General features: G+C 41.2%; 1 protein-coding gene and 2 non-coding genes across 3 annotated transcripts in view; all 3 read right to left on the bottom strand.

Annotated features, from left to right (window-relative positions):
- Positions 1-20,971, bottom strand: part of LOC126365814 (uncharacterized) — a 59,992-nt gene that overhangs the window by 24,846 nt on the left and 14,175 nt on the right. The gene's annotated exons all lie outside the window — the stretch shown is intronic.
- On the bottom strand, positions 1,606-1,682 carry Trnas-cga (transfer RNA serine (anticodon CGA)). Its single transcript has one exon. It is a non-coding gene; the product is annotated as a tRNA-Ser (tRNA).
- Positions 1,906-1,982, bottom strand: Trnas-cga (transfer RNA serine (anticodon CGA)). Its single transcript has one exon. It is a non-coding gene; the product is annotated as a tRNA-Ser (tRNA).

The following is a 20,971-nucleotide window of genomic DNA, read 5'->3' as shown; positions in this document are numbered from 1 at the left end:
GAATCCTTAGGAAGTGTAGTCCACCCACAAATGAGGTAACTTACAACATGATCGTTCGACCAATACCGGAATATTGCTCGTCTGTCTGGGATCCGTACCGCATAGGATTCATAAAGGAAATAGAGAAGATACATAGAAGAGCAGCGCGTTTTCTGCTGGTTCATTTAATAACCGCGAAGGCGTCACGAAGAAGCTCAGCCAACTCCAGTGCAGATGCTACAAGAGAGGCGTTGTGCATCAGGTTTGATTTACTGTTACAGTTCCGAAAGCGTGGGGAAGATCGGGGTTATTTCGCATAGGGGTTAGATGGCACACAGCTTCTATTTTCTGCCACCGTGGAGTTAGAGCGCTGTCAGCGTGCTAGTGGGGAGTGTAAGCAAATGTGCACCATTCAGTGTCACTTCAGTCTGTTTGGAAGCGTCGCGAAGGAAAGGTCCCTATTTCTTCGTAATTTTTTTTTCTGGCGACCCTGTAGATAGAACTGAGGCTCTATTGATGTCGGTTTTCGAAAGAAAAGTTAACTGTGGTTGCATTCACGTATAATAATCTATTATTTCTGATTTTTGGGATTTTGTGATATGCATTTCGTTTTTGATATCGCCATGAGACCTGCTGGCATAGTTAGGTATGGGGTCAGTTGGCATTGCTACGGCAACTCGCCCCACATCTATGCCAACTAACTCATGCGTTACCATTCATTAAAAAAGAAACCATAAGTATAAATACACATAATCCCAGAAGAAATTCGGCCTTTCAGCACAGGCCACGATAGCAATCCAACCATCGCCGGTAAGTAATATTTACTTTAACAGACAGTCCCATCAAAGATACAATTGTGCTCAAAGGCCAATAAGAATAAAAGCCGGTATACAGTCAAGAAGGTTGACAGGGTAAGGTTGACAAGTCGAACAGGAGCTTCCCAGAATATGTCGATCTGAATTTTAACCTACGCCTTCTGATAGCGACGTCTCAGACAACAGCTCTGTAGTGAGAGGCGGCAGCTTGGCATTCTTGATAGTAGCTCATGGCCTGATGGACGTCTCTATGGCAAGAGATTTCACCCTTCACCTCCTGCCAAGACGACGGTGAATGTTCACATTCGATAGTTGTCATGAATCATGGAGGACCTCAGAAAGATGTCAACAGGTTAGACTGGACAAGATCAGCGAAGAATGCTACAATATCTCAAGGGCCCTTGATCTCCCTGGAATCCATGTAACATGTAAACGGCTTTTTTTTGTGGAATACTAACCCAAATAGTGTCCTGGGAAGAACATCAAAACCGATGGTAATGAAATTCACATGTTCACTGTAGTCAAAAAGAGGACAAACTGAAGACTGGCTGACGAGGATGATTCAATTAGGTATGATTAAACTAAAACTGTGCGCAAATTGAACCGACCTGTTCAAATAAACGAGCGCCCAAATCCTACATTTGATTTAAAATATCGAGCTATTTCTATCTGAATAACTATAGGTAGCTATAATAATAAGTTGGATTTAGTTTTCTTGAAGAATTAATTGCTTGTTCTTACATTTCAGTTGATACTATTGTTTATACATTTAAACAGAATTTATATTTGAAACTTCCTGGCAGATTAAAACTGCGTGCCCGACCGAGACTCGAACTCGGGACCTTTGCCTTTCGCGGGCAAGTGCTCTACCAACTGAGCTACCGAAGCACGACTCACGTCAGGTACTCACAGCTTTACTTCTGCCAGTATCCGTCTCCTACCTTCCAAACTTTACAGAAGCTCTTCTGCGAACCTTGCAGAACTAGCACTCCTGAAAGAAAGGATACTGTGGAGACATGGCTTAGCCACAGCCTGGGGGATGTTTTCAGAATGAGATTTTCACTCTGCAGCGGAGTGTGCGCTGATATGAAACTTCCTGGCAGATTAAAACTGCGTGCCCGACCGAGACTCGAACTCGGGACCTTTGCCTTTCGCGGGCAAGTGCTCTACCAACTGAGCTACCGAAGCATGACTCACGTCCGGTACTCACAGCTTTACTTCTGCCAGTATCCGTCTCCTACCTTCCAAACTTTACAGAAGCTCTTCTGCGAACCTTGCAGAACTAGCACTCCTGAAAGCTGTGAGTACCGGACGTGAGTCGTGCTTCGGTAGCTCAGTTGGTAGAGCACTTGCCCGCGAAAGGCAAAGGTCCCGAGTTTGAGTCTCGGTCGGGCACGCAGTTTTAATCTGCCAGGAAGTTTCATATCAGCGCACACTCCGCTGCAGAGTGAAAATCTCATTCTAGAATTTATATTAGTTCAAATATTATTTCTCCAGGAAATATTATTTATTCACGGTCTTTTCGGGGTTTTCTTCCTCAAATATTATTTCACTGAATCTCGCGTATTGTAGAAACGAATAACGTAACGACTTCTCACTATTAAATTGCATATGACTACCTAGCGATACCCGTGCTGGTTTCTCAGTGGATGGACTATTAATCATTAACTTACGCAGGACTACTTAGTGGTGTCTGCACCGACATCTCAGTAGTTGGGCTATCAGTCACTAACTTAAGTAGAACTATCTAGTGGTGTCTGTACTGGCCTTCCAGTAGATCGACTGTTAACGATTAACCTACGTGTCGCTATCTAGTGATATCTGTGTTGACATCTCAGTAGATTAACTTACATATGGCTACCTAATGATGTATACACCGATTTCTCAGTAGATTGGCTATTAACCGTAAAACCATTAGCTTACATGATCTAGGGATGTCTACACCCATCTCTTAATAGATTAGCTGTTAATCATTAAGTATATAGAAAGAAACTATCATGTGTGCTTGTGCTAACAAGGCTATATGAACAATAAGAGAATATTTCGAAGTTAAATACTATCATAAGGTTTTTAAGAAGCCCAGCATCGCCAGTTCTTCAAGAAAATCAGTGGATTAGGTCGTATGAAAATTTCCTATTATTATGATCAACACGGAGGTTGTGGAGTTTAAACAGTACTGACTTCCATTGTCTCAGACAAGAACTGCTGTTCGAAACTATTGTCTCACGAGGACGAAAAATTTATGAGGATATTAATTGTGGGTGCCCTTCGCCTTCGTTGACGGGCTTCCAAATCCACGAACAGTCTGTGCTAAATATAAGCTGCTGCCGCAACCGCCTTCGCCGCTATTTTACAACGGCTGTGGAGGGACCAAGCGACGTAAGTCTTGTTTGCAGACGCAAATCGAGCGGCCAGCAGCGCTCTGTCCGTAGCAGCAGACGCTTCCATAAACGGAGCTGTCAACACCGTGTTAGCCCGGATCACATTGCGTGATAGCATCTATTTATGACTACCTCACTTTCACGAATATGCGTGAAATTTTGATGAAAAATGAAAATGTGAACAGTAATATTGGAAATTAGAGAAAAAAATATTCCTCTCACATCGTTGGCTAGGAGGCATCAAAACGTTCAATCAATTTATTACCTTCAACGCTGCATGTCTGCACCATTCCTGCGCAATATGGGAGAGCTGCGGCTATATTTTTAAATAGGATAACCGTGATAAGCGCGCATATAGTATACAGCTGTGTTCCGTTGTTGATTATTAAGGAAGGGGAAAGGGGATGAAACTCCGTCACCTAATGTTCTAGCATGCTACCAAAGAAGTCACTGAACTTAAGAGTTTCAGAAACGACCCTCGGGCGGAATGGGAATTATGGAAGCATTTCCCGTAGACTCGACCTGTTTGATTCTCATTTATGACAGAAAGATACTTCTAAATTCCAAATAAAAATTGCAATATACCTATGAATATTAACATTACAGTTCAACGAAACCTTAAAGCACAAATATACGGAATTTCCCCAATCGTCTGGGAAAGGGCAACTAGACAATTTCCAAGACAACACGCCATTCTGTTTAAAAGCGTGAAATGCAATAGCCAAACAATTAAAAACTTACAAGACCCGAAGAAGACTGAGTTTTAAAGTAATAAACTGAGGCTCAACCGGTAATTAAGAGTTGTACACCACCTCCTCTATTGTTTCTGCCTGTGAAATCCCAGTAGGCTGGATCGTACTCACTGTCACAGGAGTCATTTGTTATTACACTCAACTTTTAAAAATGTAGTCTAAACCTTTAACATTTATTTTAATTACTTTGTGTCATTGGAATACACAAGCCACTTTAATAATTTCACACACTTCTAAGAAAGGCAAATTTTCTGCACTACTAACATTGTTTTAATTTCAAGCTCTTCGACAAGATTTATATTCTCCGCCATTTGCTTTTTGTTGATCATACATGGGTTTGCACTTAACATTAATAAGAGTGCGTGGTTCACGTTATCATGTCAGCTCGGAGGAAACCGATGTCACTTCCTTTGAATTTGATCTCACTGGCACTGGATGTTTAACGTTTCCCCTCCTTTTACGCTAAGCTTCCTGTTGCTATACAATAGACTTTGCCGTATTTACAATTAATTTCAATTTAATCGTCATTATGTTTGTCTTTCTCAGTAATCCATGTATCATATTGCGTAACCCTATGTTTTTAAATAATACAGAACCGAAATGTCACAAATTGTTTAATGTGTACATCTCTTATTATTTATACGAGGGCTATTCGGAAAGTAAGGTCCGATCGGTCGTGAAACGGAAACCACAGTGAAAATCATAAATTTTTTACTTGCATCACTTTGCTACCCCTTTCAGTTACTTCTCTACATAGTCGGCGCTCCGATTTAGACGTTTGTCGCAGCTCTGTACCAACTATCTAATACCCTCGTCGTTGAAAGTAGCCGCCTGTGGTTTCCGCCATTTCTCTATGCTGGTCTGCAGTCTGTTGTTTGTGCCAAAGTGTTGTCTTCATAGCCATCGGTTCATGTGAACAGAGATGAACATTAGTGAGAGCCAAAACCTGGTTGTACAAGTATGGTGGGTGGTCAAACACTTCCCACCGAAAACGCTGCAGTAGCGTCCTCATGGCCCCTGCAGTGCTCGGCCGAGAATTGTCTCGAAGAATAAAACTCACTACAGGTGTGTTATGTGAGGTTGCATGAAATCAGGCGAACCCTCGCTGCAGGTGTCCATATTTGCCGGTGTACATTATTATTCTAGGCACTTTTAAGTGCTCACGGTGTGCTCAGAACTGAAAATAGCGACGTGACGTGATCGGCAGTCGTACCAGAGGCACTGCCAACACATCTGTGAAAAGATTCACTGGGTTTTCACTGTCGTTTCCATTTTGTGACCTATTGGGCCTTACTTTCCAAACAGTCATCGTTTATCACATTATGTATCATTTTACTTGGGACCAGACAGTCCTCATCCATCACATCAGAAAATATGTTTAATAGCCAGAATGAAATTTTCACTCTGCACTGATATGAAAATTACTGGCGGATTAAAACTGTGTGCTGGACCATGACTCGATCTTTGGATAGTTGCCTTTCGCATGCAAGTGTTCTACTGCTTTCTGTCACACTTGCTGGAGAAAGGCAAAGGTCCAAAGGTCCAAAGGTCGAGTCTTGGTCTGACATATCAATTTTAACATTTTTAACTTTAGAAATTAATCTGATAGGAAGTGCTGATAGCTTAGAAAGAACAGCTCCATTGAAATATAACTAGAGACTAATGCACTACTAAACCCAAGCATCTACACCTTGAGGAGATGTGGACTGGAGGAAAATATACATCAAATACAAGGGAAAAAGTCATGGCATTCACCGAGATTTTTTCCTATGTTTTCCACATTCTCTATTTCAATGAAGGCAGTAATAGTGGAAAATTTATTTCACTGTGTAAAGATATCAGCGCAAAACAGCTTGTAAATCTAAAAAAAACACTTTTCTTTAATTTTCCAACATCTAAAAGTCAAAGTCATTTGTGAGACTACGCAAACGTGCTAGTTAGCATATACCATTACTAAGTACAATAATAGTTCTACAGTGTGTGAACATGTTATAATTGAGACGGGGTCAGTGTAAGTATTTGATGCATGTTCCAGAAATCGATTCTATCAAAGTAGAGTGACAAGTATTTCTCTGTTATGTGTAGTGGGGTAGAAAATAACCGTTTGCTGTACGTTAATCTTGTACAAATATTGTGCATTTGGTGGTGAAGAAAGGCTGCACAATATACACTCATCTTTCAGCGCTGATACGTAAAATTTTAAAAAAATCAAAAAACTGTGCACGTGCGATTAGTTCTCGCGCTCTAGGGGCTCCATACAACCTTAGTTATGCATATACATAGTTTATCCATCCTGGGAATCGAGAAACTCTACGATTTTTGCCAGTAATGGACATTGATACTGGCAAGGTAAGGTCTCTGGGAATCCAAGACTTTCGAGAATTTTTTAATTTTCAGTTTGATGTCGGGTAAAAATGGCAAAATAAATATTTTTTTTGTCTGATATAGTTGCAAATTAACAATTTACTGATTTCTTTCCCTGTACTTGAACTTTGAATCCTTCCTTCTCTCAAATTTCATGATTCTAAAACAACGGGAAGTACCATACAGGTTTTGATCAGGGAGTTTGCGAGTATAAAAATATGTGACATAAATGGCCGCATCGTTTGAGTACACTGACTTAGAGGTTTCAATTTTTACACCGCCAACGGACGATAGACCTTAGAAGGTGACATAAATTTCAACTTTGTATGTCTGTCTGTTCCCAATGAAAAGGGTTTTTAACAGTCACAGAGGCAACACACAAACAGACAGGCAGGCGAGCAACGAACTGATCCTACGAGGGCTATTCTGAAAGTGAGGTCAGATAGCTCACGAAATTGAAAGGACAGTGAAAATCGGATGACGTTTTGCACAGATGTGTTGGTCAGTGTCTCTATTATAGCTGTCGATTGCGTCACCTCGCTCTTATCAGTTCTGAGCACACAGTAGCGCGTAAAGATGTCTACAGCAATAGTGTGTCCTAAGCCAAAAATGAATATCCGCTCGAGGTTTCGCCTGATTTCATGCAACCCCACAAAACATACCTGTCATGAATTTCAGTCTCTGTGACAATTCTCGGCTGCACACTGCACTCTGCAGCGTATTCGATGGGAAAGTGTATGATCAAGCACCATACAGCCTCGAACTGGTTCTCTCTAATGTTAATTTCTGCTCACATGAACCACTGGCTGTGAGGACTACATTTTGGCACAGACGACGGACTATAGATCAGGCTAGAGAATTGGCCGAAAGCACAGGCAGTTGTCTTTTACGACGAGGGGTTTGGAAAATTGATTTAACATTACGACAAATGTCTAAGTCGGAGCTGTGACTGTGTAAAGAAGCAGCTGAAAGGTGTAACAAACTGTATCAAATAAAACATTTTTGATTTTTACTGTAGTTTCCATTTCACGAACGATCGGACTTACTTTCCCAACCGCCTACGGATGGTTTTTATGTAATCACCAGTACCTTCAAATACCAGGCGTAAATTTTCATATTCTCTCCCTCGCTGATCGGAAACTGTTAGTCCTACATAAAAATGAAGAGGACCTTTTCGTAGTAAATTTAATGTGGTTAAATTTTGTAGCAGAATAAGTGTTCGCTAGAAGCCATAGTTTCCGAATTATTCAAGGAAAATGTACAAAATTGATCTTCAAACGCCTTCTTTCTAGAATAGCTCGAAAACCGTGACCTCCAGCGAGAACATAGCCCAGTACAAAATTTAGTAACGTTAATTTTTTTACAAAAATGTCCTGTTCATATAAAAATTGCTATCGTTTCTGAAGTTGCATAGAACACAACACATAGATAGGGTCAACCGAATCACCCTGTGTAATGAGATATATAAACATTACCAGCAGTGCCAGGAATGTGAAATGTGGTCTCTTCGTAACTTAGTCATTTGAGCGTTAAATTTACTAACGTGCGTCTCTGAATTTTGACGCAAGTTTTGTCAATGTTAGGGCTATTCCTGATAGAATTTACTGTTTCAACAAGAACATATGTTTTATTTTGTTTTAGCTACCTATCGCGTGTAGTAATGAAATTTTGTTCATGGCGGTGTAATATTCTATTACAAAATGTTCCGAAATCATATTTATTTCATACTCGCTGTTTTATATCGAAGAACTTTCTTTTTTATCTATCTGTAAGTATCGCTCGCGTACAACAACCTTCACATCAAATCTTACCCATCGTGATAATTTATGTTTTAACATGAACCCACTTCTTCGAATCTTACTGTTTTCTCTTCATACGTACCGCTATGTCACGATAGGCATCCAAACGGTACATAATGGCGTCAAAAAAATAATAAAATATTTTGGATCATACCCATCATACGCCTTAGGACTGAGCTGCGGAACCATTAATACAAAAGTTATACACCTGACAGATGAGATTATGTCTCTTCAACAAGGTTTACTTATTTTTAATGAAAACAATTCATAGCAAAATGAGAAACAATTTCAACTACAGCACTTCAGGACGTTCAAGCATGCCAAGTATAAAAAAGTATATCAATGGCTAGCTGTATTAATTTCATGCACGTCAGAGTATTAACAAGAGAAATTGGAAGTGATGGTCTTTGACCTCATCCACGAGGAGAAAGGATTATTACTGAAAGAAATGCATTTCTCGAAAATTACGTATACAGAAGGAAGCTAAAGAAATTATTCTATGCGTAATGCTGTGAACGAAATGCAGATTAGTATTAAGCTCGATTCCGGAATCATGAACTAGAGCAGTCCGTTTCGAGTAGCTTTCCGTGGTACTACGGTAAGCATATGTCATAATACCAGCTAAATTAAAATATTGAAAGTTATACACACCATTTACTAGTAATAATTTCTGCCATGACGATCTTATTATTTTTGAGACGACGTGCTTGTGGGATTTGAATCGCTGGCACTTGCACTTTCCTTGGTTATTACTCGCCCCATACAGCATTAGAAAGAAAATATATAACGCCTGTTTTCTTCCGTATATTTCTGGTTAATTCGAGCTGGATGCTGAATAAAATTAAGTTTGTAAGGTGAGGGACATCTAAAAACATTATTCTTTTCATCAGCGTCGTTCCCTTCAGATGCTACTAATGTTTCCTGTGTTTCATTTAATTGTTAATGATTAGCAGGGGTACTTATAACCCAATTTTTGTAGTGTATTGCTACATTTAAAAATTGCTGTGACTTAACTATTTACTTGTTGTTAATTTCATTAATTCTGCTTATTAAGCTGCATTTATGCATGAGGTTATTCAGAGATTGTTATCTTAATATATTATTCACGCTAATTTTTCTCGAGAGTATTTTAACTCTCAGATAGCCTGACGCCATATAAACGATTTCTTTACAATGTCCGTTCACCATTTGTGTACAACGACGTCTTATACGTAGAACCAGGCCGTGGTACGTCGGGAGGCCAATGCCCTACGGGAACAGCAGTGCCACTTGTAACGATTCTAATGATTCTACACGCATTATCATTGTATAGAAGAACGCATCAAATGGCTGGCTGACTTGATACATTATTCTGAACAGACGTGAATGCAAAGCAATTTGTGTATAAGTGTCCTTCATAGAACAGGCCAATAAGGTAACAGAACAGTGAGTTTCAAGCAATGTCGGTAGCCACAATGGTCAAGAACGTTGCTGTTGTGTGCTCCACGGCCGAGTGTAGGCCAGTAGATGACATCGCATACCGATAGCCTTAGTGAGGTAATGCTGTGCGCCCCTGCCATAACTGCCAAGTCTGCGCTTCCTCCCCTCCCCACCAGCGCCCTCACTCACTCACACACACACACACACACACACACACACACACACATTCACACACACACTCACACACGAAACACCACCACGAAAAACTACCCTTCCTGCTACTTTTTACAGCGATTTAGCAAATTTTATAATTTTGTAAGTAGCTTTAATAAAATTGAAGCATTGTTGAAAAATACAGCTTAAATGAACCACAAAACTTTCTAAGAAAGTGAAAGTAAAAAAAAGTCTATACGGCATGTTAATGTTCATGACAGGTGCTGTGCATTGGATTTAGCATATTTAGTATGTAATAAAAAACAGATTTTATATGTTCCTGTTCTTTATGAATTATTGCTAGTGCACAAATTATTAGTTAGGTATAAAAGAAATAGCCTGTAATAATGAACTGACATTATATCTCCTTCTAGGATTTGTGTGTGTTTTTTTGATAATTTTACGTTGCATATCTTTCCTTTGAGCGAAGAAACTTCGCTGGTTCCATCATTGAAGTCAATTCGAAAAGGCAGCTAAATTTGGCTGTCTTCTTTCACCTATAGTATATAGTGTATTGTGTATTTGAACCGGGGACCTAAAAAGGACGGAGAGTCTTCGTCCCGCCGAAGCCCTCAGTGGTTCACAACCCCACAACAGGCCACAGCAGTCCACCCACCCCACCGCCGTCCCACACTGAACACCAGGTTTATTGTGCTGTTCGGCCCCCAGTGGACCCCATCCGGGAACATCTCATACCAGACGAGTGTAACCCCAAATGTTTGCGTGGTAGAGTAATTATGGTGTACGCATACATGGAGACAATATTTGCGCAGCAATCGCCTACATAGTGTAACTGAGGCGGAATAAGGGGAACCAGCCCGCATTCGGCGAGGTAGATGGGAAACCACCTTAAAAACCATCCACAGGCTGGCCGGCACGCCGGACTTCGACATTAATCCGCCAGGTGGGTTAGAGCCGGGGACCGGCACGCCTTCCCGCTCGGAAAGCAGCGCGTTAGACCGCGCGGCTAGCTGGGTGGGCCCCTATATAGGTGTTTTTTTTATCAGATTTGATTTGTTGCAAATGCGTTTACAACATGCTGCTGTCACTGACATTGTCACAAATATCCTGAAAGTTATGTCCGCTTCACATTTCCTTGCTTGCTTCCTACCTTCGCGACTACCTCGCCTCATGTATACGTTTGTTTATGATGGTATTTGGTGGAAAGGACACTTTGCAAGTATAACTGTGACAGTAGTGTGCCTTTACAGTCTCGAGCCAAGATGGGGGCTTCTTCCCGTAAATGGAAGACAGTAACCTGAGTGGTAAGGGAACCCACGTCACTTCCCCACATAAATCTTATGCCGTCTCTTACTTCTGGCCAGTTTTTACCCCCCCCCCCCACTGTGCCTGCGCCCTAGTTGGGACCTATCTCACCACGCCGTTGGTACAGCCTTGTGCGTACATGCTATTTATTCCTCGCAAGTGAATCGTTGTGTAAATTTAATAAATGAGAAAAGTAATGAGATTGACAACACTGCGAGTGATCTGGCAACACTGTGGTATTCTACTCCTGGTTGCCCGGTGTGTTCATCCCTTTCATATGCTATGTCCGAGATTCAGCTCTGTACAGGTGTCATATGATTTTTGGGAGCGCCGTCACTGAGGTTGTGTTTTTGAAGACTTTCAGCTCTGCTACCGAGACTGGGTACAACGACTCGGTCAGTGTATTGCTGCTCAAGGGAACTACTTAGAAGCGGACAATATTGTTGTTTGAAAAAAAATAAAATCTTTAGTAGATTAAAAATCAGTCTCATTACTTTTCTCGCACGTCTCGTACGTCAGAATAATTTTTTATCATTAAATATCAAACTGTTCTATCACAAAGCGATGGAAGAATATGTCAATGTGATTTTGTTATATATTTTGTGCAGCTGATAACAAGTTTAAATAAATAATGTTCGGCTGACTTCTTCAGGAAGCTTCACCAGATTCATTATCTGTCTCTTGAAATCAATTATTAAAGTAAAGAAACGAACTCGCGGCGGCTGTAAGAGACAAAGAGTAGTACGATCGCCCCACAACACACGACCGCGACTGTCCTGAATGCCGCATTCTTCGGGTACGTCCGCTGAAGAAGACGTCGACAATACAGAGCGCTTGAAAGGGCCCACACACGAGCGACAGATTGTCGTCTGAAATCGGTCGCCCACAACGAACGCGCCACGGATGAGCAGGTGCTTTGTGCAGGTTAAGCAAGTACTGAAACTGAGAGGAGTAATGCAGTGGAAGTATGTTTTGTAATAAGTGTCTATCCTCACTGTGGATAGTTAGCTTTCTTATCTGAGAAGGAGTTGTGGGTAGCACTTGCGGAGCGCCATGAATTCCTTCGTCATTCATTCTAACAAACACAAACTAAACATCATTCATTTTTCATGATATTATAAATAAAATTGTTCCAAGAAAAGTCTTCCATTTGACAATTTAGTTAGATGCTAAAGTTGGTGATAATGTCGGGGAGGGGAGGGTGGTGGTACCAGCTAATGTCTGATTCAACTCAGGGTAATGGCGGAAGGTTGAGAATCACTGATCTAGACAGAACAGGAGAAAAGTTTACAAGAACCAGAGTTGTATACTACAGCGACGTGTGTAGATAACCAGTATATAGACACGTACACATAGGAGGTACGTAGTGACATACATTTAGAGGCTGAGCGTTCCATATTCTGCATAGTAGAAAATGGGGATATAGTCGCTTAATTGAGCTTTGGTCTTCCTCTAGGTTCTAATTACGAAGAGCATTAGATAGGGAGGTATGTTTTGATGCTGGTACTGTTGACGAACTTGTATAGTAGCTTGTACGTTGCATTATCGTTGAATGCTAACAGTGTTTGGAGTCTGCTTGGCAACTGATGACCAAGAGCCTGAAGACTAACTGAAAGGACGTTATTGTGGTACATGGTCCGAGGACACTGTAGAAATATATGGTTTAAAAATTCTTCATCTACCGCTAACACATAGAGGGGTGGCGCTTAGGTTGAGCCGATAGAGGTGTTTGTTGAACTGCCAACGATAAAATTTCAGCCTTGCTGCGTTATACAGCTCCTTGATGTCTATGCCTTATTACACAGTGGTATTCTTGGAATCGTGGGATGAACTGGTGTCCAGGGACTGCCTTTGACTTTAGATGTCTGCGAACATTCGTCTTGCCAGTTCGAGGACAACCGCTTTCTGAGTGTGGGTGTCTCATCTCTGAGGAGGAGTAATTCATATCTGATAGCACCTTGCAAAGATATCTGTTTTTCCAGGGCGTTTGCTTATTCATTTCCAGGTATGCCCGAGCGGCCTTTCATCCAAAGCACGACGATGTTGCGACAGTTCCTCTCCACCCGAAATACGATGTCGAGGTTGGTACAACTGCTATGATGGTTTCTAATTAGTTGTAGGGCTGACACACAATCAGAGAAGACGACTATTGTGTCTGCTGTGGACATCTATGCACTCTGCTCGGTTGTCGTAATAGTGGAGCGTGGATTCAGCTTGTATAGGCCTTCTTGTTTGCTTCAGAACACCAAATAAGCCAGACCAGCGTCTTCAGTAGACTTGGATCCATCTGCATACACCACGCACACATAGTGTTAGTGAGACAAGAATTCCATTGCGAGCAACGGCCTTCGACGAGCTACCGACAAGAGACTATTTTTTGATCACTGCACGGACACAAAGCTTTACGCCTCGCCGGGGCCCGTCAACACCGACATTGGACTGCTGATGACTGGAAACTAGTTGCCTGGTCGGATGAGTCTCGTTTCAAATTGTATCGAGTGGATGGACGTGTATGGCTACGGATACAACCTCATGAATCATGCATGTCAGCGGGAGACTGTTCAAGCCGGTGGAGGCTAATGGTGTGGGGCGGGTGCAATTGGAGTGATATGGGACCCCTGACACGTCTAGATACAACTCTGGCAGGTGACACGTACGTAAGCACCCTGTCTGATCACTTGCATCCTTTCATGTCCACTGTGCATCCCAACGGACTTGAGTAATTCCAGCAGGACAATGCGACAGCCCATTCCTCCAGAATTGCTACAGAGTGGCTCCAGAAACAGTTTCCGCTGGCCACCAAATACCCCAGACATGATCATTTTTAGGCATATCTGGGATGCCTTGCAACATGTTGTTCAGAAGAGATCTCCACAGCCTTTATGGACAGCACTGCAGGATCCATGGTGTCAGTTCCCTCCAGCACCACTTCAGACATTATTCGAGTCCATGCCTCGTCGTGTTGCGACACTTCTGCGTGTTCGCGGGAACCCTACAAGATATTAGGCAGGTGTATCAGCTTCTTTCGCTTTTCCGTGTATAAGGAGCGATCAAAAAGTGTGCATTCGAATGCAGTACAGTCAAGCAGCGGTTTGCCAATCGGCAAAATCACCGTGAGCATTGAGGTAATCATCCCATCGACGCATCAGGTTGAAGATACCCGTTTGGTAAAACATCTTGTCCTGCTGCGTTAAGGAGTCCGTGACTGCATGCTGCACATCCTCGTCCGACAGAAACTGTCGACCCTTGAAGGCCTTCTTTCACGGACCCAAGGCGTAATAATGGCATGGGGAGATATTGGGACTACAGTGCGGGTGCTAGAGTGTCTCCCACTGGAGTAGGCCTATCTTCTGCTTTACGATGTTTGCGTTGTAGAGAACTTCGTGCACTATTACACAACGATGATTTTCGACAGACATCATACTCCATACACATTATTCATTCTCCGTTGGTTCTTCGGTAGCCAAGAAACAAGCGCGTTTGGTAATATCACCGCTGTTGTCCACGTTTTGTCATTTAGCGCACGCAGATCGTAAACACACTAATGCCGCACTAAACCGTTGCCTGCAAATCGGTGGTTATACACCCATATATCAGTCGCGCAACGTGGCATGTACATCCTTAACCGGAAACTTTTTGACCACCCCCTTGTAATATTACTTCAAGAATTTTTCCTTGTAAGTGTTTCTTGGAAAGGTAATGTTAGTGAGTATTTTTAACACCGAAAGCTAATTCATACAGTCTTTCATATAATACCAATGTATATATTTCTGTACACCTGTACGTCAATTCAAAATTATCTTTTGATCTAGACTAGTTATCTAACCATATTTTGTATTAAATTCATTACTGGAAGCATTTTATTAGTTACATTTAATATACAACATTATAAAACATTTAGTAATTACTATAACCCAAAAACAGAAAAAACATAATTTGCATTCTTTCACGGGTATAACAATAGAGACACGTTAGATGATGATGATGTTTGGTTTGTGGGGCGCTCAACTGCACGGTCATCAGCGTCAGTACAAAGTCTCAATATTTTGCACAGTCCAGTTTTTTACTCAGTCCAATCTAGCTACTGTCACGAATGATGATGAAATGAGAAGGACAACACAAACACCCAGTCCCGGGGAAGAAAAAATTCCCCAACCCCGTTGGGAATCGAACACGGGACCACGTGATCCAGAGGCAGCAACGCTACCCAATAGACCACGCGCTTCGCACAGACACGTTAGAGAAGCGTTGCTTTAAATTACGATAGTTGTAGAAGCAAAGTCCGCCTCTGTAGCAGAACGCTCAGTCATGCTATGCAGAAGACTCCTGTTCAATTCCCAACCGGGTTGGAGGTTTTATATGCTCGGGAATCGAGTTTCCTATTGTCCACATCGCCATTTCATCGTTATTAACACGGAATAGCCGAAATGGCATCGAATGAAAAGATTTGCAGCAGGCGGGCGAACAACCCAAGATGGTGTCTCCAGGCCAAAAATGCCATACGATCTTATGTTCAGCAAAAAACATGGGGCAGTGCGTGAAAGGTGAGGAGAACAAGGAAGTGATTAACACAAATAGTGTCGATAGGAAAAGGAAAGCGACATAAAATTGAGAAATAGAAAGAGAAAAAAAAAACGTCAGTGGGAGAAGATGAGAGCATTTGCTGTACCATTGGACATAGGGGAAAAATAGCGACATGATTTATCTATTGAGAAAACATTATCTAAATAGCACAAATAAGTGCGTCTGCATCATCTTAAAAGGAGCAGGGCACTTAATTGCACGAACGGGGCAGCGCAGTTTGTTCTATAGGCGGACGGCACGAACAGGGAAGGAGTTATGAATGTTTTTGTTTTATAGATAGGACCACCTAGAGACTGGATAGGTGAGACCTTGTCTTTCGATTATTATGAGATGGCTGGTACTTAATTTCTGACGCGAAGTAATGGAGCGTTTGTACTCTGAGCAGACGAAGTAAACACAGAAACTTGTTTTCTTTCGTAGCCAACAAATAAATAAGAACGAAGCAATTGGTGTTTGAAGAACAGAAAAGATAAGAGGACATTATACTGATTCTGTAGCCATCACGTACAAGAATATCGTCGCTAGACCGTTCCCAGTCGTGACAACAGAAAATTCCACAAATTCTGGCGAAACATTTCCTTCGCCACTTCTGAGTGGTAACGGGCAGTGGAATAAAACTGCAAATAAATTATTTTAAGACATGCCCTGAAGCGACAGGTGGTGGAACGTGAGGTTTAAGAGCATTTATTCGTGTACGGATGAGTGCAGGCTATTTTAATAAGACGGTAAGCCGTGCGATAACCTCGATGTTTGCTGGGATGGCAGACATACCTGCTGGCAGCTCGGCTGTCTCCTCTCGACGTAAACGCTCGGAGGGCGGCCTCTTCTCAATATAGAGCGGGCCTTCCTCCTGGCTGGTGTTATATTTAGCGGACCCCCGCGTCGACCCGTTTATTTGGCGCTCGCCGCACCTTGAACGTCTCTTCTGTTCACTCGCGCTGAGTGCCACAGGCTAAATCCCTGCTGCTGCCCTGTGTCGCTCGTTACAGGCGCGGTGTGGGATCCTTACCAGGTGGGATTGACGGAGGACATCGAAAGGGTGCAAAAAAGGGCAGCTCGTTATGTATTATCACGTAATAGGGGAGAGAGTGTGGCAGATAAGATACGCGAGTTGGGAAGGAGGTCATTAAAGCAAAGACGTTTTTCGTCGCGGCGAGATCTATTTAAGAAATTTCAGTCACGAACTTTCTCTTCCGAATACGAAAATATTTCGTTGAGCCCAACCTACATAGTTAGGAATGATCATCAAAATAAAATAAGAGAAATCAGAGCTCGAACAGAAAGGTTTAGATGTTCGTTTTTCCCGCGCGCTGTTCGGGAGTGGAATGGTAGAGAGACAGTATGATTGTGGTTCGATGAACCCTCTGCCAAGCACTTAAATGTGAATTGCAGAGTAATCATGTAGATGTAGATGTAGATTTCCATATTCCGGAAACCACATAGACGTCAAAATGCTATGAGCATGTGAACGCCACCGTCAGTACGCTGACTGACATGATACATAGCGAGAAAGCTAGTAATGGCCATGCAAAATATATACAGAACGATTAAATATTGCGAGATTCGGTTTTCGTCAAATTAAAGCGGACAACGTATCAATTTTTCTGACGTACGCAAGTAATTCTTAACGTTACAAGCTGCCGAAATATGATTTTTTTTCTGTACCACTGGAAATAATTTTCAAACATGACTTCAATAACACAACGTGTGGGGTTTTATCATATACTAACTAGGCAACAGCACAATAAACCGTTGTCCCGCCGGCAGGAGAAGAGATCTCACAAACGTATGCGACCTATGTCCTCAATTATTTGCAATATATATTCCAATCTCTGTCTTCCTCGAAAGATTTCTACGTTTACTGTTCCCTGTAACACTGTGGAAGTAGTTCAAATGGTTAAAATGGCTCTGAGCATTATGGGACTTAACATCTCAGGTCCCCTAGAACTTAGAACTACTTAAACCTAACTAACCTAAGGACACCACACACATCCATGCCCGAGGCAGGATTCGAACCTGCGATCGTAGCGGTCGCGCGGTTCCAGACTGCAGCGCCTAGAACCTCTCGGCCACCAACGGCCGGCACCGTGGAAGTTTTCCCTGATGTCTTAATAGATGTCCTATCGCCCTGTCCCTTCTTCTTGTCAGTGTTTTCCATATATTCCTTTCCTGCCGACTCTGCGAAAATCTCCTCATTGCATACCTTATCAGTCTACCTAATTTTCAACATATTTCTGTAGCACTACATTCCGAATGCTTCAATTCTTCTTCTTTTCCGCTTTTCCACGGTCGATATTTTACTACCACACACTGCAGTGCTCCAAACATGCATTCTCGAAAACCTCTTTCTCAAATTAAGACCTATGTTCGATACTTGTAGACTTCTCTTGACAAGGAATGACCTTTCGGCGGGTGTTAGTCTGATTTTTATGTCTTTCTTACTCTGTGCATCATGGATTATTTTGCTGCCTAGGTTGCAGACTTCTTTAATTTCATCTACTTCGTGATCACCAGTGCTGATGTTAAGTATCTCACTGTTCTCATTTTTGTTACTTCTCATTACTTTCGTCTTTCTTTACTCTCAATCCGTATTCTGCACTCATTAGACTGTTCAGTACCCTCAACATATCCTGTAACTCTTTTTCTCTAACGCTGAGGACAGCAATGTCATTAGCGAATCTTATCACTGATATTGTTTCACCTTGAAGTTTAATCACTCTCTTGAACCTTTCTTTTATTTACATCGTTGCTTCTTCGATGTATAGATTGAACAGCAGGGCCGAAAGACAAAATCTCTCTATCCTTTTTAATCCGAGCAATTCGTCCTTGGTCTTCCAGTCCTGTTGATATTTCTTAGTTCTTGAATATGTTGTATATTACCTGTCTTTCCCTATAGCTTACCGCTAGTTTTCTCAGAATTTCGAATATCTTGCACCATTTTACATGTCGAACGCTTTTTCCAGGTCGACAGGTCATATAAGTGTGTTTCCCTAAAACCAACAGAACCTTAATTTTCTTTTTCATTCTTCTATATATTATTCTTCTCTGCAGCTTGGATGCATGAGCTGTTAAGCTGAGTGTGCGATAACTTTCTTACTTATCGGCTCTTGTTATCGTCGTAATTATGGGGATGATGTTTTTCCGAGAGTCTGATGGTATATCGCCACATCAAGGTGCACGCCAACGGGAATAGTAGTTTTGTTGCCACTTCTCACAATGATTTTAGAATTTCTGATGGAATGTTATCAACCCCTTGTGCCTTATTTGATCTTAAGCCGCCCAAAGCTCTCAATTCTGAATCTAATGCTAGATCCCCTATCTCATGCCTGTCGACTTCTGTTTGTTCTTCGGTTTTCCTATTACACAGGCCTTCAACATACTCTTTCCAAGTATCCGCTCTCTCCTCTGCATTTAACGGTAGAATTCCCATTGCACTTTTAATGTTACCGTCCATCCTTTTATTTTCACTGAGGGTTGTTTTGACTTTTCTGTATGTTGAGAGTCTCTCTGACCAGCTTTTGTTTTTCGATTGTTTCTTATTTTTCATGTAGCTGTTTGGTGTTAGTTTCCCTTCACTTCTTATTTATTTCATTCTTAAGTGACTTGTATTTATGTATTCCTGAATTTCTCTGAACATTTTTGTACTTCCTTCTTTCGTCAATTAACTGAAGTATTTCTTCTGTTACCCATGGTCTTTTCGCTGTTGCCTTGCTTGTACCTCTGTTTTTCTTTCCACCTTTGTATCTTCGACTGTACTAAACGTTAATAAACATTTGTTACTCCGAAGTTGAATTGGTTACCTGGCAGGGGTGGTAGCACCGACGAGTTAACACACGGGAAGTAGGGGTGGTGGTTATCGCTGAAACAACAGGTTTTCAGTTATATCGGTTTTTTTCCACGCCAGCTTAACTTCACTGCTACAATAGCTTAAAATTACAGGTTTCTGAAATAACCTATTTTCAGTATTTTATTCATATTATTGCTTTTAATAAAGGTAGAGATCGAACAAGATTGAAAAATTGAGACTCACTCAGTTTCAAAACACATACAACCAAAAATTAAATTAAATAGGCAAATAAAAGAAAACTTAATCCGACCACCGTTCGCCGCTTTTCTCGAAAAGTGATAAGTAATTGAATACTACAAAATTTCACCAGTATTCTACTATTGATTCTCGTTATCTGAAACTGTGCTCAAAAATCATGTTGTAATCTAGCATCATACCACTATTTGGGCATTATGAATAACGTGTACTAAAGGGTGAAAAATGAGGTCGAAGAACTCTATTTTTCGTACTAATTTGTTCTCTTTAAAGGACTACAGGCATATTATGTAGACGTTGCAAGTCTGCTAATTCTGTTTTTATTGCGTTTATATGAATGAATTGCTGTTAAGTTTTTAATTTATTGCTATTATCATAATTCCTTCCTCTTCGATTATTTCACAGAAATGACAGACAAATCTTTCTTTTAAAGCAAATGAAGCATTGCACTTCATTGGTACGTGAATTATAAAAATTAGGGTTGATGCCATTTTGTGATTCAACGGATGACCAGCGACGACGGCTGGAAGCTACCGTGTAGACCAGGTAATGGCAAGTCTTGCGCACTGCACGTATATGCGTACCAAGATGCACGGAAACTGGTGTATTATTGTCTCAGCAATGCAGTACCAGTTCTTATGCCATGTATTTGTTGCTCGTTCACTCCAATTCGAAGTTTTCCTGTTATAGGCAGAGAAGAGAAGTGAACACGAAACGAAACACTGCATTCACAACAATGAAGCGTTGCCTCAAAATATATATATATATATATATATATATATATATATATATATATATATATATATATATATATATTTATTTCTCAAGTCAACATCCATTTTTCTCAACACATACCAACCACACAGGGATAAATAAGGTTGTATCAGATAGGTTCTTTAATCGGCTTCCGACTTTGCATACCGATGCTGCGCTAAAAGGTACTATTTGTGGGAAATTTTTTAACATAAAACAGATTTTTAAGTATCTCAGCCTCATACCTGTATTTTATTTAGCGAACTTATTAATCATGAATAAGAGACTCCATTTTCATATTATCTTATTACAAATACCATTTTATATGTTGTAAAGTACTTATTTCTATACAGGATTATCATAGATAATAACCGTGACAACTTCAGTAGTTCATTATCTCTGCCCATGGTGCAAATTGGCTTTTGTAAACAAATATACTTTCTGGAACGACATACATATTTGTCATCGTCGCTTTGAAATGTGATTTACCTATTCGTACCACGGCCTGACGTGCTTACATAAAGTAGGAAGTGCAATTAAAATTTCGAAATACACCTGGAGCTTATTGTTGTCTTATTGACATACCGGGTAAGACGCGAACACT

The sequence above is a fragment of the Schistocerca gregaria genome, chromosome 4, assembly GCF_023897955.1.
Source record: "Schistocerca gregaria isolate iqSchGreg1 chromosome 4, iqSchGreg1.2, whole genome shotgun sequence".
NCBI classification, from domain to species: Eukaryota; Metazoa; Arthropoda; class Insecta; order Orthoptera; family Acrididae; genus Schistocerca; species Schistocerca gregaria.
The sequence above is the reverse complement of the archived record's forward strand: the minus strand, read 5'-3'. Positions and strand labels throughout refer to the sequence as shown.